The 17,600-nt window shown below is 44.0% G+C and overlaps 1 long non-coding RNA gene across 2 annotated transcripts in view; it reads left to right on the top strand.

The window, feature by feature from the left end:
• Positions 1 to 179: 179 nt before the first annotated feature.
• LOC120881420 overlaps positions 180 to 17,600 on the top strand; it is a 23,507-nt gene continuing 6,086 nt past the window's right edge. The window contains exons 1-3 of one of the 2 annotated variants that reach the window (XR_005725302.1): positions 490 to 1,314; positions 2,728 to 2,843; positions 14,247 to 14,653. This is a non-coding gene — a long non-coding RNA (uncharacterized LOC120881420). Of the gene's footprint in view, positions 1,315 to 2,727; positions 2,844 to 14,246; positions 14,654 to 17,600 lie in introns of those variants that run through there. The other variant, XR_005725303.1, reaches the window with a different exon arrangement.

Raw genomic sequence — 17,600 nt, forward strand, 5'->3', positions numbered from 1 at the left:
GAATCTTGAAGAAAGGCAGGTTTCCAAGCAAATACCTAGTCTCATTAACATACCTTAAGAGAACATTTGCAGGAGTGAAACATAATGTTTGTTGAGTAAAACATGCGTTTGTCAAGTCAGTTCTGAGTCAGGCAGAACAGACTTGAAGAAAGACTGTCTAAGGTAAATACATAGTTCATTAGCAAAGCTTAAGAAAAACATTTCCATAAGAAAAATGCATTGGTTAGTTCAAGGTTTGAGAAAAGTTAAGCTCAGGTGGAACCAGATGTTGCCATGGTAACACTGCATTTTAAAGGAAACCTTTTATTTTGTGTAGAGAAGATAAAAAAATCTGACACTTCTAGTTTGTTTCCTCCTGCTGCTTAAGAGAGGGATAAAAAATGTCTTAACACTTGCAACCTAATTCCTCCCTTTGGGGGCCCCAAGGCTTCCTAACTGTTACCCTCTCACTGGGGACCAGGATGTGATGTATTCTGTCACTTTGTAATTATTGGTCAGGGTTAGGGCCAGAATTACCTTGATGATTCACATATGAGGGTTTTGTTGAAGACCCTTGCCACTTTGATTAAATCCAGGTTCTAGCCATGCATACAAAGTGTGTGCTCCTGTAATAATGGATTGTTTTTGGATTATGTGTCAAGATTGGTCCCTACAGAGTATTCTTACTAAAGTGGCTCTATTGAGTTTTGTAAGTTGTTTCTAGCCACGTGACTGAGAGTGCTGAACAAACCCCAAACTGCCATTTGTCTCTTGTGCCAGGACACTCATCCGTCATGGGAATCAATAAGTTTTAAGCGGGAGAACGTTTCTATATCTGTGGATGCAGGGCTAACAGGTTATTTATTTCAGGAACCTCAGGGGCAATGGTTTAGGTAAGCAAAAAGGCTCATTGTTGTGTTAAACCTCAAACAACAGTCCCAGCAAAGTATTCTCTGAAGTGACTAAGTGGTCACAGTGGGTTACATCAAAATGGGTTTGCCGTATAAAGTCCAGACCATATGTACATTTAGGCTTATTGCTCCTAAGGGTAGGTAGTGTGGCTGGATTGTGTGTTTTTTTTTTTTTTTAATGGAACTAGAAGAAGCCTGGTGTGTTTTTTTTGTTTTGTTTCTTATGTTTTTCAAGCTGAGTTCTTACTGAAGGATATTGATCTGCATCTGTGGAAAAGGTATTGAACAGTATTTTCTTTCCTTTTCAGGTTGCAGTTTGCAGAAATAATAAAAGAATATCATCAACAGCTCATGCATTGTCTTCATGTGGACCCAGAGTGCACGCACAGAGGAAGAGCAGACACTGACTTCACACTTCTGAAAGGTATGTAATACAGGTCTCAGTTGTACTTTGATTGTGTTACCCTCTTCTGTACGATAGGCTCCTCTCTCAAGGCAGGTCGCTCACCAAATTTCCTCGGGTTAGTGTCTGGTTAGTACTGTGTTCAGGTGTACTTAGTTGCTCATAGTTGTTCATCGTAATGATGAGACGATTTCTGCCTGTGTGATTCAAATATCAACCTATTTGTAAGTTCCAATAGCCCTGAACTCAGTTTAAACTTAAAGCCCAGAAAAGGCCATTATTTTATTGGAACCAATTTCACACATCTCATAGGTATGGAAGAGAACTCTCAGGTGTACTTTGTGATTTACTCCAGTGCTTTACAAAGATGATTTTCTGAAGTGTTTTAATCAAGTTTATACTGGTGCCTAGGAGGTGTTTCCCTAATGCTAAAAGGGAGCAAAGGCAGGTTTACTTCAGTAACCTGAGACCTTTTAAAGCTATAAAAGTAGCCTTCCTGCATGAAGGGCTAAGGATCTCCTAGCCAGAGGCCCTGGAGGAGGAGCCTCAACTCCTTGTTCCTGAACATGCCCTCTGCCGTGGCCACGCCCCCTTAGTCCTGGCTTGCAGGGGCTCCTGGGTAGGCGAGCTGGTCCCAGAACACCACCACCTATTGCTTCCACACCTGGAGGGGTGCCCAGCATCCAGATTCACCCAGAATCCTCTGAGTGTGCCAGTCCTCCCTTCCTAGTCTCACAGGCCTTCCACGGAGGGATCCATAGGCAAGGCCCAGAGACCATGCTCCAAATGCATCTGCTTGATGGCACTGTTGCTCCTGAAATGCCAACCACCCTCTTTAGAGTGGCCTCTTCTTCTGCCTTTTGGGTGTTGAAAAACGCCATTAGAGGCCCAAGAGCCTTCTAAGCCCTCCAAGCCTGGTTGGCTTCACAGGGGTGTTGTGGGATGCAGAGTCTCCTCTTTGGGGACTTTTCCTCAACAGTAGGAATATACAGATTAGTACAGGTAAAGGATGCTGTTCATCTGTTAAGTTAAAAGTGGGAGAACGTTTCTGTATCTGTGGATGGCAGGCTAGCAGGTTATTTATTTTAGGAACCTCAGGGCCAGTAGTTTAAGTAAGCAGAAAGGCTCATCATTGTGTTAAGCCACAAGCCTCAATCCCAGCAAATTACTCTATGAAGTGACTAAATGGTCACAGTGGGTTACATCACAATGGCTTTGCAGTATAAAGTCCAGCCCATCTGTACATTTAGCCTTGTTTCTACTAAGGGTAGGTAGTGTGGCTGGATAGGTTTTTTTTTTTTTTTAATGGAAATAGAAGACTGGTTTGTTTTTGTTTTGTTTTGTTTCCCTTATTTTTCCTGCTGCATTCTTACTGAGGGAACTTAATTCACATCTGTGGCAAAGGTATTCAACAGTATTTTCTTTCCTTTTCAGGTCACAGTTTGTTAAAATAATAAAAGGGCATGATCAATAGCTCATACATTGCCTTGGTGTGGACCCAGAGTGCACGCACAGAGGAAGAGCAGACACTGACTTCACACTTCTGATAGGTATGTAATACAGGCCTCAGTTGTGGTTTGATTCTGTTTCCCCCTTCTCTATAGTAGGCTCCTGTCTCAAGGCAGGTCTGTCATCGAATTTCCTCAGGTTTGTCTCTGGTTAGTAGTGTGTTCAAGTATTTGTTGTTGTTATTCCGTCACTGAATCCTGTCCAGACTTAGTTGTGTCCGACTATTTGTGACCCCACGGACTGTAGCCCACCAGAGTTCCTGGTCCTTCACCGTCTCCCAAAGCTTGCTCAAATTCATGTCCATTGAAGTCGGTGATGCCATCCAACCGTCTCATCCTCTGTCGTCACCTTCTCTTCCTCCCTTCAGTCTTTCAGGTATACTTAGTTGTGTGGTGGTTTTGCACTGAATAATTTTCACGAACACACAGGATTGTAAGAGAGCAGGGAGAGCTCATGGAAAAGCAACTCCTGGAGAACAGGCTGAGCACACATTTTATTGGTAACTTATCTTGTCCTTAACTAAGAGCAGTAAAGCAAGACAGAGACCAGAACTCTGGGATTAAGTAGGCTTCCTCCTGGAGGTCTGCAGGTAATCACATGAGAGTTGTAAAGCCAGGTCTTTGAAGATAAGGGGGTTTGTTCTGTGTGCAGAACAGCATCTAACTAATGCTGATGTGTCAGCCATAATTTCTAGATTAAGGCCAGGTGGAGGAGAGGAAGAGCAGGCAAGGGAGAGGGAATGAGTAAGATTAAATTCTAGAAGACATTTCTGAGAAGACAGTAAAATATGGTTCCTATAGTTCCCCTCTCCTTCTCTTGTTTTAAGTGGCATGTCACTGTTCTTGCCATTGTTGTTCTTGCTGTAGAAATAGGGTTAGTATGGCCTCATTATGCGTAAGGCAAGAAAACAGTCAGTTCTCAGACTAAGAATAGAACACAAAGAATAATTATGAATAATATTAAAAGGAAAATCTATGACTTCAAATTGAGACTGGAAGACCAATTCTTAGGATTAAGCCTGGTAGTAATGTCAGAGAGAGTCTGAATAGTGGCATCAGAAGTATGTTGATGAAGAGATCTGATCTGGTCTTGGAGAACATTTTGTAAATGTGTAACAGAGTTGTTAAGAAGAGAATCTGTTTTGTTAGTTTTAAGCAGGACGTTATATACTTTTTTGTTACCTGTTGAGAATAGAAAAAAAAAAAACACCTCAAGGTTGTGAAAAAATTTTTTAGACCCTTTTCCATAACATACATTCTGGAATGACATTAACACGAGATTAGCCAGAAGTTGAAGATCTACAAGACCTTCTAGAATTAATACCCCAAAAAGATGTCCTTTTCATTATAGGGGACTGGAATGCAAAAGTAGGAAGTCAAGAAACACCTGGAGTAGCAGGCAAATTTGGCCTTGGAATACTGAATGAAGCAGGGCAAAGGCTCATAGAGTTTTGCCAAGAGAACACACTGGTCATAGCAAACACCCTCTTCCAACAACACAAGAGAAGACTCTACACATGGACATCACCAGATGGTCAACACTGAAATCAGATTGATTATATTCTTTGCTGCCAAAGGTGGAGGAGCTCTATACAGTCAACAAAAACAAGACTGGGAGCTGACTGTGGCTCAGATTATGAACTCCTTATTGCCAAATTCAGACTTAAATTCAAGAAAGTAGGGAAAACCGCTAGACCATTCAGGTATGACCTAAATCAAATCCCTAATGATTATACAGTGGAAGTGAAAAATACATTTAAGGGACTAGATCTGATAGAGTGCCTAGTGAACTATGGTCGGAGGTTTGTGACATTGCGCAGGAGACAGGAAGCAAGACCATCCATAAGAAAAAGAAATGCAAAAAAAAAGCAAAAAGGCTGTCTGAGGAGGCCTTACAAATAGTTGTGAAAAGAAGAGAAGCCAAAAGAAAAAGAAAAGGAAAGATATACCCATTTGAATGCAGAGTTACAAAGAATAGGAAGGAGAGATGAGAAAGCCTTCCTCAGTGATCATTGAAAAGAAATAGAGGAAAACAATAGAATGGGAAAGACTAGAGATCTCTTCAAGAAAATTAGAGATACCAAGGGAACATTTTGTGTAAAGATGGGCGCAATAAAGGACAGAAATGGTAGGGACTTAACAGAAGCAGAAGATATTAGGAAGAGGTGGCAAAAATACACAGAAGAACTACACAAAAAAGGTCTTCATGACCCAGATAATCATGATGGTGTGATCACTCACCTAGAGCCGGACATCCTGGAATATGAAGTCAAGTGGGCCTTAGGAAGCATCACTATGAACAAAGCTAGTGGAGGTGATGGAATTCCAGTTGAGCTATTTCAAATCCTGAAAGGTGATGCTGTGAAAGTGCTGTACCCAATATGGCCACAAATTTGGAAAACTCAGCAGTGGCCACAGGACTGGAAAAGGTCTGTTTTCATTCCAACCCCTAAGAAAAGCAGTGCCAAAGAATGCTCAAACTACTGCACAATTGCACTCATCTCACATGCTAGTAAAGTAATGCTCAAAATTCTCCAAGCCAGCCTTCAATAGTATGTGAACTGTGAACTTCCAGATGTTCAAGCTTGATTTAGAAAAGGCATGTGAACCAGAGATCAAATTGCCAACATCCGCTGGATCATGAAAAAAGCAAGAGAGTTCCAGGAAAACATCTACTTCTGCTTTATTGACTATGCCAAAGCTTTGAGTATGTGGATCACAATAAACTGTGGAAAATTCTGAAAGAGATGGGAACACCAGACCACCTGACCTGCCTCTTGAGAAATCTGTATGCAGGTCAGGAAGGAACAGTTAGAACTGGACATGGAACAACAGACTGGTTCCAAATAGTAAAAGGAGTACATCAAGGCTGTATATTGTCACTGTGCTTACTTCTATGCAGAGTACATCATGAGAAATGCTGGGCTGGAAGAAGCACAAGCTGGAATCAAGATTGCCGGGAGAAATATCAATAGCCTCAGATATGCAGATGACACTACTCTTATGGCAGAAAGTGAAGAAGAACTAAGAGCCTCTTGATAAAAGTGAAAGAGAGTGAAAAAGTTGGCTTAAAGCTCAACATTCAGAAAAACAAAGATCATGGCATCTGGTCCTATCATTTCATGGAAAATAGATGGAGAAACAGTGGAAACAGTGTCAGACTTTATTTTTTGGGGCTCCAAAATCACTGCAGATGGTGACTGCAGCCATTACATGAAAAGACGCTTACCCCTTGGACGAAAAGTTACAACCAACTTAGACAGCATATTAAAAACAGAAATATTACTTTGCCAACAAAGGTCTGTCTAGTCAAGGGTATGATTTTTCCAGTAGTCATGTATAGATGTGAGAGTTGGACTGTAAAGAAAGCTGAACACCGAAGAATTGATGTTTTTGAACTGTGGTGTTGGAGAAGACTCTTGAGAGTCCCTTGAACTGCAAGGAGATCCAACCAGTCTATCCTAAAGGGATCAGTCCTGATTGTTCATTGAAAGGACTGATGTTGAAGCTGAAACTCCAATATGGCCACATGATGCGAAGAACTGACTCATTTGAAAAGACCCTGATGCTGGGAAAGATTGAAGGGGACAACAGAGGATGAGATGGTTGGATGGCATCACTGACTCAATGGACATGAGTTTGAGTAAACTCCAGGAGTTGGTGATGGACAGGGAGGCCTGGTGTGCTGCAGTCCATGGGATTGCAAAGAGTTGGATGTGACTGAGCAATTGAACTCAACTGAGCCAGGAGGGATGGGTTAACCCAGAACTTAATGCTTTGGCAGCTTTACTTAAACCTTTTTCCATAATATACATTATTAGCTCAAAAAAAGCAAGTCCTTGAACAAGAGATACTGTTGTCTATGAGGCCTACCTGTCTAAGACGAAAGAAAGAATGTTTACCTACTCCTTAGTGGGGCCTTAGGCTTAGAATCCTTAGCAACCTGCCTCGGTTAACTCTCTCATTTCCCCCTTTTTTCTTCAGGAGAATATTGTTGTTGAGGGGAAAGGGGCAGAGAAATCTGTCTCTGATTGTTTTCTGTATGTGAGCGGCGCTGACCCTACGTTGTTGTGTCCCTTAAAAAGTAAAAAGACAGAATTATTGTAATCAGCAGTCCAAGCAAGCATTTCTTTTAGAAAAATGAGTCTGAAACCCAATGCAGACAGGTATTTTAGGTAGCCAGTTGTCACCATTAAAAATTTTAGTGTTTTCCTAGGTATGAGAAGATGGAAGAATTTAGGCTTAAGAAATAATTTTTCTGAAAATATCTGACTATCTGAAGGTCTATTTTGTCCATTTTCCCAGAATGCGAGTGAGTGCCTAATTTTTTACTTCCATCCTGAATTCTCTTCAGGGGATGTTGTAATGATTTAATCCTTGTAGAGGGAGATGGCAAGTTTGTTTTTAGTCACAGGGCACCTTTAGTAACAGGGCCCCTTTATGGCCATGAGTTTGACCATAGTTTGGGGGCATTTTATAGCTGTTGTGTCATGTGGTGTTGGGAAGGCTCATTCCCAGGTCTGTTGAAGATTATACTGACAGGCCATTCAATGTGCTGTTATTGGATTAGGCCCTGTGAGTAGTAAAGGCCTCTGGACCACACCTGTCTTATTAGTCTCTTGGTCCAGGAAAAATATTTCCTCTTTTTTTAATATATATATAGAATCACACTATTATAATCATTGATTTTATATGGACCTGTATACCATCATTATATCAGTAGTTCAGTCACTCATTTGGCAATGTAAGGGACAACACCTTTTGAAACAGGTGATATAGAAAACAATATAGTTAGCAGTCATAGTAAAATCATAAGAAAGAACTTAAGTCAAGAACTTCCATCAGATATAATCCAGTGATATCTTCAGGTCATCTGATTTAGTTTGTTAAATGACTATAGCCTGCTGTTAACCTCCTGGTTATACATCTTGGAGCATAACCTCCTGGTTGTACATCTTGGAGCATCTGACCTTTATTTAAAGATTGGTCATTTAGATAAGCTTTAGAAACAAACCTAGAGTGTCCTTTTTAGTAACTTAATTAAACCCCTTAGTGATACAGCATAAAAACAAGGAACTATCTCAGAAGTGAGTCCTAGTAAATTGGAGAAGGCAATCACAACCTACTCCAGTACTCTTGCCTGGAAAATCCCATGGGCAGAGAAGCCTGGTAGACAAGGACCTTAATTAACAAAACGAATATTTAGTGAAACATAATAGATGCTGTAGGTCTGACATCAGTTGGGTGGATTTTTCTTTTAGAGCTCCCTAGTATACTTTGAGAGTTTTGCATTTGTGGGGAAACAGTCTTTTTTACTTTGATAAGGCTATTTAGAACCCAAGTGTCTTTAATTTCTGGAGGGATGAGGTAGAGAGAAAAGAAAAATGATTTACCCACAGGTGTAAATCATTAAATTATTTTAAACCATCAGTAATTTGAGAAGAGCTTCTTTATATCTGAAAACAAAGATTAGTAATATGTCAGACAAAGTCATGAAAAATGTGATCATACTTAGCAGTCTATTTAATCCCATGTAACTGACCCCTTTGTTCTGTTGTCCTTGCCTGAGGACTGAGGGCGTCAGTGAAAGTGATAGTCTCCAAGAAGCTCATGAAGTTTTTGTCAATGTCTGTACAACCTGTCCTGCAAAGTGGGTGCCCCAGTCACTGGAGATTGTAGAAAACACATTTTAACCTTTTTTTTTCCCCCATTGTGAGACACTAACACTGTAGCCAGGAAAGGCTTTAAATATTTAATATTTAAAATTTAACTTCAAATAAAAGTGAAGTTTGTCAGGGAGCTGGGAAAAGCCAAGCGGCTGTCTTGGACTGCCCGTAGCCCTGACTGTTTGATTTATAGCCATTGTTGATCCATTTTAAATTTCCTAATGAGGGGTTAACTTTGTGGAAGCAGAAAGAGCTTTGTCTTAGTGTCTTAGGCACATTTTAAGAAAACTTTGTTTTTTATCAGGGAGAGAAAACCAAATTCCAATCTGGTACCAGCTTACCAGATAACAAACAAAATTCGTTAATCTTAGAAAAAGTCTTTTGCATAAATCTTGAAGTAGCAGTATTCTTGCAAAGGCATCAGAGTGAAACCATGGAAGGCACATTTAAAATTTGATTAATTGCGATTGACAGAGTAACCTGGTCATTGCTGTGACTTGTAACACTTTAACACGATAACTAGAATCTGATTAAATTGTGATTGACAGATTAACCTAGTCATTGCTGTGACTTGTAACACTTTAACACGATAACTAGAATTAAAACTGACAACAGGACATACCAGATTTTCATGAATTCCACATAATTTTTAGAATATCTACATTAGTAACATCAACCATACAAGATAACTTGAGAAGATTCATCATTCCTCCAACAATACTTCCCATATAGTTTAACATGTCAAATGAACTTAGGTAGTTTAGTATCTCTCTTTGGGATGTCTCAGGGGCCCTCTGAAGCATCCCAAAGTTAGCTAGAAGTCAAGTTATTTAGGAAGTTATTGTCGATAACTTCAAAAGGGTTTCAGAGAAGGCGATGGCACCCCACTCCAGTACTCTTGCCTGGAAAATCCCATGGATGGAGGAGCCTGGTAGGCTACAGTCCATGGGGTTATGAAGAGTCGGACACGACTGAGTGACTTCACTTTCACTTTTCACTTTCATGCACTGGAGAAGGAAATGGCAACCCACTCCAGTGTTCTTGCCTAGAGAATCCTAGGGACGGGGGAGCCTGGTGGGCTGCCGTCTGTGGGGTCGTACAGGGTCGGACATAACTGAAGCGACTTAGCAGCAGCAGCAGCAAATAGGATCATATAGGTCACTCACTGTGAAACAATAGCTATTCACTTAGCCAAAGTAACAGAATTTCAAATGTAAATATGGAACAGCTCAATAAGAGGTAGAAAAACTTAAATCAATTATTAGAAGCAGTTCAACATCTGAAGATAGTATGGCTTCTTAATAGAGAGAAAAGCCAAATTCAAGTTTTTGTACCAGCTTACTTTTAAACTCATTTAGGTAAACTTAATTAAATTTAGTCAGTCCTAATCATGCACAAAAACTCTTTTCTCAGGGTCCACTTTCCACAAACCTTCTAATCACTTTCTGTACCCATCACTCTGTTCTCTCATCTTGAAATAGCCACATGTAAGTCAGACATACTTCCTTTTCCCTTCATAAAATGTAATTTCAATCCTCATACCTTCTTTATTAAAAACATACATCCTATTTTACTTAAGCAACCAGGAACTGATCTTTATATTAGCATTCTATAGATTGGTGAACATAAATACCAGTGATAATTTCTAAAAAGACCTTTGCTTTCTTATAGAAAACATTTCAGGATGGCACCAAACATATTAATAGTCCAAAATCTCTTTAGTTTCTCTGTATGAGGAAGTTAGTGTTCAGTAATGAATGTTTTTAGAATCATATTTTATTTGGAAATGACCTAGCTATTCAATAAACTTTCGTCACTTAGTTTAGCATAACCCTAGAAATTCAGGTTACCAAAACCTGGAGAGACTATTTTAGACAGACATTCTTTTTTTAATATAAATTTATTTATTTTAATTGGAGGTTAATTACTTTACAATATTGTATTGGTTTTGCCAAACATCAACATGAAGCATAATTATTCTTAATAGAGTTTATCTAAAAGTTCATATCTCATTTACTTTTTTCTTTCAGAACTTTCTTCAAAGTCCTTTCCTTGCTGACAAACTTGTAACAGATATAACAATATTTAACTTATGTTAAACCTAGGCACAATGAAAAAAATATTATTCTTAATGTTAATGACTCTTAGACATGTCTATATTAGATTAGCAAATGCATGTTAATAGTAGATATTTCCTAGTTCATGTCAACCTGAAATTCATTTAGGTTAATTTCTTTCTCTTGTAGGATTTATAAGCGCTTACCTTTTTTTTAGATCAATTAAATTAGAGCTCATTCACAACTTCAGCATTAACAAAAAACAAAGATACACACTGAGACATACATAAATCCAGACAGACAAACGGAAATCTTATAGTTTTTCACTTGAGAATTAAAATGTCTCTGCCCTTTTTTTTTTTCTCTTGGGTTGAAGTTCTACTAATTTGCTTACAGCTGGAGTCTTAGACCAAATGGGCTTAGATGTAATAGGAGGAGAAGGTGGAGGTGCCTCTGGAGGAGGAATAAGATCAGCCCAAGGAGTCTCTTGCTCTTCTATGGCAGAAACCACAATACAACATAAATTCCAAGTATTTAGATGCTGTACATTAACAACACCTACACCATTTCTTTACTAATGAGCTATTCGCTCCCAATGATACACTTTCACAGAACTTTCTTGTGGATACCAAGGACAACGGGTATAAATCACCGTAAGAAGTTTAGTTAAGTCTGAGTCAGACACCTTACCACCAGCAGCGACAAGCAGACAAGAAAGCTGACGCTTATGCGCAAGCTGTTGAAGAGAGTTACTCATATGGGAAAGTGAAAGCAAAAATACTGCACCTCTAGAAGACTTCGTTCCCTTGCTAGCCTTCAAGGCTGTAGTTCCCACCTGGATGAGCGGACCTACTTTTCCCTTTCTCTCGGGCTTGAGAAATGGGTGCAAAGCAGACCTTCAGGTGGTGCCTGTTTGGGTGCCATCTGTGGCAGTTTTGCACTGAATAATTCTCACAAACACCCAGGATTATGAGAGACAGCGCAGGGAGAGCTCATGGAAAAGCAATTCCCCAAGATTACGCTGAGCGCATATTTTATTGGTAACTTATCTTGTAATCTTTAACTAAGAGCAGTAAAGCAAGACAGAGACCAGAACTCTGGGATTAAGCAGGCTTCCTCCTGGAGGTCCGCAGGTAATCACATGAGAGTTGTAAAGAAAGGACTTGGTAGATAAGGGCGTTTGTTCTGCATGCAGAACAGCATCTAACTAATGCTGATGTGTCACCCAGAATGTCTAGCTTAAGGCTGGGGATGGTGGTGGTAGTGGGGGAGAGCAAGCAAGGAAGAGGGAATGAATAAGATAAAATTCTAGGTGACATTTCTGAGAAAGCAGCAAAACATGGTTCCCACATAGTCTCTATGGTTGTTCATCAAAATGATCAGAAGAGTTCTGCTTGTGCAATTCAAATATCAAGTTTTTTGTAAGTTCTGAACTCAGTTTAAACTCAAAGCCCAGAAAAGGCCATTATTTTACTTGAGCCGATTTCACACATCTGAGAGGTATGAAACAGAAGTCCCAGGTGTTGTGTTTTACTCCTGTGTTTTATACAAAGATGAGTTTCTGAAGTGTTTTACTTGAGTTTATACTTAATGCTGCTGCTGCTGCTGCTGCTAAGTCGCTTCAGTCATGTCCCACTCTGTGCGACCCCATAGACGGCAACCCACCAAGCTCCCCCGTCCCTGGGATTCTCCAGGCAAGAACACTGGAGTGGGTTGCCATTTCCTTCTCCAGTGCATGAAAGTGAAAAGTGAAAGTGAAGTCGCTCAGTCGTGTCCGACTCCTAGCAACCCCATGGACTGCAGCCACCCAGGCTCCTCCATCCATGGGAGTCTCCAGGCAAGAGTACTGGAGTGGGTCGCCATTGCCTTCTCCTATACTTAATGCTAAGGTGGAGCAAAGGCAGGGTTACTTCAGTAACCTGAGACCTTTTAAAGCTATCAGAGTAGCCTTCCTGCAGGAAGGGCAAGGATCCCCTAGCCAGAGGCCCTGGGGCAGGAGCTTCAGCTCCTTGTTCCTGAACATGGCAGCTGCCGAGGCCACACTCCCAAGGGCCTGGAAGCCAGGAGCTCTTTGGTGGGCGAGCCCCGTCCTGGAACATCATTGCCTGTCCCTTCCACACCTGCTATGGAGAGGTGGCCAGCCAGATTCGCCCAGAATCTTCTGAGTGCTCCAAACTTTCCCTTCCTCCCCTCATAGGCCTTCCCCAGTGGGATCCACAGGCAGGGGCTGGAATCATCTGCTCGATGGCACTGTTGCTCCAGAAATGCCAACCACCCTCTCAGCATGCCCTCTGCCTCTGCCCTTGTAGGTCAAAAAATCCAGTGGAAGCGCAGGAGCCTTCCAAGCATGCCAAGCTGTGTTGGCCCCCCTGGTGTGTTGGGGGAAGCAGTATCTCCTCCTTTGGGGCTTCACCTTGGCAGGAGAAACGTGCTGATAAGGACATCCAAAGGAAGTTGTCCATCTGTGTGTCCATCTCTACAGCCCTCTAGGAGATTTTGAGTCCTCATGTCCTTCCACACACACCCCTGCCCTGTTTCCTTGCAACCAGGACCCTGTTTCTGCACCCTTGGGGAGGTGCATCCATCTGTGTCATCTCGAGTAGAATCCTAGCTCTCCCGGGACACTGATTCAGAGCTGGAGGTGGCACAAGGACCTGAGTTTGTCCTCTTTGCTACTTGATTGCCTCTCTGCTGTTCTCATCCAGCTACCTCATGTGGCTTACAGGCTTAGGAGCAGGCCCAAGAGAGGGTCTAGATCATTATGGCAGCTGGAGAAACTGACAGGGACCCAGGGAACTGTCATAGATTGCTCCCCTCCAAGGGTCTCTAGGCAGTCACTTTGCAGGGTTGGTGGGGGGCGTTGGTGGATTGGAGTTCATGGGACAGGCGTAGATCCCAGTGACTCCTGCCATCCACACAGACAAATGGTCTTTGATGAGGGCCAGTTGTTCAGCAGACCCTTTTGGGGAGCTCTCCATGGGAGTCTGTCAGTACTCTAGCTTCAAACCCCCCACTTGTTGGTCAGTTCCTTCACTTGTTCCTTCCTCCATTCGTACATACGAATGAACCCAGATGTGAGTATGTTACATGTATGTAGTATATAAATATATGTGTACACTTAGATAGCATGTACATGTGAGCATGTTATATGTATGTCACATGTAAACATACATATGTACACTTAGATAGCATGTACATATAATGTCCCTTCTCCTATGTTCTGGGTGACCTCCTCAGGGGTGCCACCATGGATAGAAATTTCTGGCGGTCAAAGCCAAGGCCCTCACCTTTGCCCGATGGCCGCTCCCAAGTTGTCCCTCTGCCTTCCAAACATCCCCCCCACCCCACCCCGCAGTGGGGAAACACATGTAACTTTGCTGTGTGTATGCTTCCGGGGTTGAATGTAGGTTAAAGCAAGGGAACGCAGAGGGCTGCATTCATTTCGCCTGCTCTCAGGCTGTAGCAGGCTCAGGTAGTGATGTGTACACTCTTGTGTATGTCTGTTCTCACAGTATTATAGGTTCCCCTGGCCTGGGCATGTGTGTGCAGAGGCTGCGGCCTGTGCTGGTTGGTCCCCTCCGTTTCTTTTCTGACACTTGCCCAGGCTCAGGTGCCCTTGTTTGTGCCTGGTGGTAGGAGCACGGGGTATTTCACGTGTCCCTTCTCTTTGGATGAGGGGGCCTCCCTTCTTGTTCCTTCCTCCCATCTTCTGTCTTTCACAGAACTGGCTACAAGGGGTGAGCCACAGAGTTGTGGTTGCTGGAGTGCCACTGTGGGTGACCGGATTCATTTTCTAGCATCAGCATCCGCCCAGAGGAGAACACAAGGGTGAATGATCACTTGGCCACATCCCAGAGCACACGCCCTTATCCCCAAAAAGTCAATATGATGGATCTGTGTGCAGCAAGACAGGAAATGCGTCATGCCCATATACCTGTGTCTCATAGGAGCTGCTGGTCACTTGTGGAGTTCTCACGCAAGACATCTGTCAGTGTCCCAGCATAGTCCCACGGGTGCAGAGCTGAGGAGAGCGCCTGTAAATGCCATGGAAGTAGCTGTGGTTGCCACTGAAAAGAGACTGTGGGGGAAGGTACCATCAAGGGTTTCACCCAAAATGCTTCTTTCTGTATGAACTGCTTCTGTCTCATGGCCTGGGATGGCACCTGTGCAATTTCCAAAGGATGGGTGGAGATGGCTTTTCACACTGTGCTCTATTCAGAAGTTTTGGTTGACCCAGGATGCTGGTATGAATAGTAACCAAAGATACTCTCGAAGTTGCCTGGACAGGGGTGTACACAGGGCCCCTTGTTAATAAGCTGCACCGGGTTGGTCCCACACTGAGTGAAGGGTGTTCGGCTCTTTTCGTTGCAGAGGAGTCAGAGTGAAGGAGAGGATGAGGAGGGAAACCGGTACATCAGTCATCTCTGGGCGCTGGTGTTGGGTGAGTGAGTGCTCTTTGTTCACTTCCCTGCTGCTGCTGCTAAATCACTTCAGTCGTGTCCAATTCTGTGCGACCCCATAGACGGCAGCCCACCAGGCTCCCCCGTCCCTGGGATTCTCCAGGCAAGAACACTGGAGTGGGCTGCCATTTCCTTCTCCAGTGCATGAAAGTGAAAAGTGAAAGTGAAGTCGCTTAGTCCTGTCCAACTCTTAGCGACCCCATGGACTACAGCCTACCAGGCTCCTCCATCCATGGGATTTTCCAGGCAAGAGTACTTCCCTACCCTCTTCCAAAAGAATCTGTTTCATCATAGGAGAAAGTCAGTGATGCTGGTAGTTCAGCAAGCCTCAAGGAAGGACTCCAGGTAGGGTTGTGGCATGGGGACACTGGTGTACTGTGCCAAAACTCTCAGCCACAATTGGAAAGGCTCTCGAGTCAGGGCCTGATTGGGGAGCTGGAAGAAGGAGACACATGAGTGAGCATCTAGATCATCTGTGTAGCATTACCCTAGGTGATGGGTACATAGAAGTTGCAGTCAGCATCCTGCGGGCCTGGAGGGAGTGGAAAAGGATTGGGCCTGGGCCTCTGGTAGCTGCACCAGGACTTGGTTTGAGCTCCAGCCTCCATGAAGCCAGCTGCCTAGGACGTGTTCACTGTGCTTACTCACAAGAAGCAGCAGTCCCAGCCCAGCCCAACCTGGGGGTCGGGGTTGGAGATCCTTTAAGGAGAGCCAGGCCTCTTGAGCTTTGGACCTCTGTTGCTTTGAGTAGAGCCCTTTACACCTATTTGTTGCATCCTCTCCTGATGACTCTTAGGCCCAGTCTCTCCACTGTGGCCCTCTGCCAAGCAAGGTATGCCTTGGGAATCTACTCTTGCAGGATTATTAAGAAGGTGCGCCCCGGCTGGGTGGCATGGAGGTTTGGAACATTGGTGGGGGGGTTGGTGGTGGTGGCATGCCCATCGAGGCAGCCCACTGTAGGTCTATCTCCTTGTGCTCCCCACGTCTGCCTCTGGACAAAGCGAGGAATGTGAAAGTGTGAAGCCTCTAGGAGATGTACTTCCCTTCCTCAGTGTGGAAATGTGGCCTGAGTGTGTGTGCGCGTCACCAGCAACTGGAGGTGTTTTCTTTCCATCTTTGTTTCTTCCTTCTTCCTCTTGTCTCCTCTTGAAACAGTCTTGCCATGAGGAGGACGCCTCCTGCTGTGGCTCAGCATATTTGCAGGCCTCTCCAGGCCGGCTGGTGAGGGTGTGGCACCATGGTTTAGCAACGTGTCAGACACTGGTCGGTAGCCTGGCTGACATTTCATGGTTAGGAAAGGGTGGAGGCAGGGTCCCAGAAAGGGCAGAGTGACATTTCTCGGGCACCTCTGCCTTCAGGAGGAACCCATTTGGCCATTCCAAGAGCCCTTCATGGGAGGATTTGGGCGTTGAGTCAAGTCCTTAGTCTAGGTTCTAGTCTCTAGGCAGGAGGAAAAGAAGCAGCCATGCCACCTGCAAAAGGAGCCTTCAGCTGTGACCACCGACTCTCCCTTCCCTCCCCTGCACCTGACCCCACTTGGCTGTCCTGTAGGGCAACCCAGGGACAGGGACAGAATACATATGCTCTCTGCACTCTGCTCTGGGGACCAGGAGGCATTGGACCCCTCAGGTCTGGGTCGCTATACAACTCCTGTCCAGTTGCGTGTGCTGGAAAGGAAAAGGCCTCTCAAGATGTGAAGTTGCCTGTCCTATGTGGCATGGATCCCATCTGTGGGCAATAAAGGCTGCAGGCAGACAGCTGTATGTCTGCGTCTGTTGGAATAGAGAAAATACCCCTGAGCCAGGCTCACCTTTGCTGTGGAAGACCTCCACCCAACATGATGGGGCTCTTTTGAGCTTTCCTCTCAGCTTGAGAGTTTGGCCAATGCCCAGAAGTGCAGGACATTCATAGTTACAGAAAGAGAGGAAGACATGCTCAGAGAAAATCGAGGGAAAAGGAGAGAACCTGCTCATGTCATGTCACATCATGTCATGTCACGCCGGTTCGATCAAACAGGAAGATGCAAGGTGCTTCTGGAGGCAGTGGTGGACCAGAGCTCGTCTCTTTCCACAGCCTCCCAGCCGGAGCACTTGGCATCCAGAGTGTGTTCCTTCAGCCAATGTGGGTGGGTACAGGGGGTGGTGGCAGTGCCTCCAATGGCAGCCCCTGCCCTGTACCCAGCGAGGCAGGTGTTGAGAGGGGACTTAAGGGCAGGAGCTTGTGCCTACCCTACATACCCCAGGACAGCCAAAAGAAACCAAGGTGTGTCCCCAGTGGCTCCTAGCCACTTGAAGTGTAAACCACACTAAGTTGGCTGGAGCCTACCAACCACACGTGCACACACACACACATACAACACACACATCCAAGTGTAAATCACACTGAGTTGCTAGGGGCCTACCAACCATAACCACACACACACATAGACACACACCCTTCCTTGGGTGGCTCCCATCCCTGGCCTTAATTATTCTGGGTGTTGTAGGAAGACTGACCTGCTCTGAGGTCTCTGGGGCAGCACCCATGGCCACTCTGGACTGACCCATGTGTGCCACCATCCATGCCTGAATACCCCGGGGCTCTTGTATAAGAGCCAGGTCCTTGGTGGGCACCTAT

The sequence above is a fragment of the Oryx dammah genome, unplaced genomic scaffold (assembly GCF_014754425.2).
Source record: "Oryx dammah isolate SB20612 unplaced genomic scaffold, SCBI_Odam_1.1 HiC_scaffold_23, whole genome shotgun sequence".
Lineage (NCBI taxonomy): Eukaryota > Metazoa > Chordata > Mammalia > Artiodactyla > Bovidae > Oryx > Oryx dammah.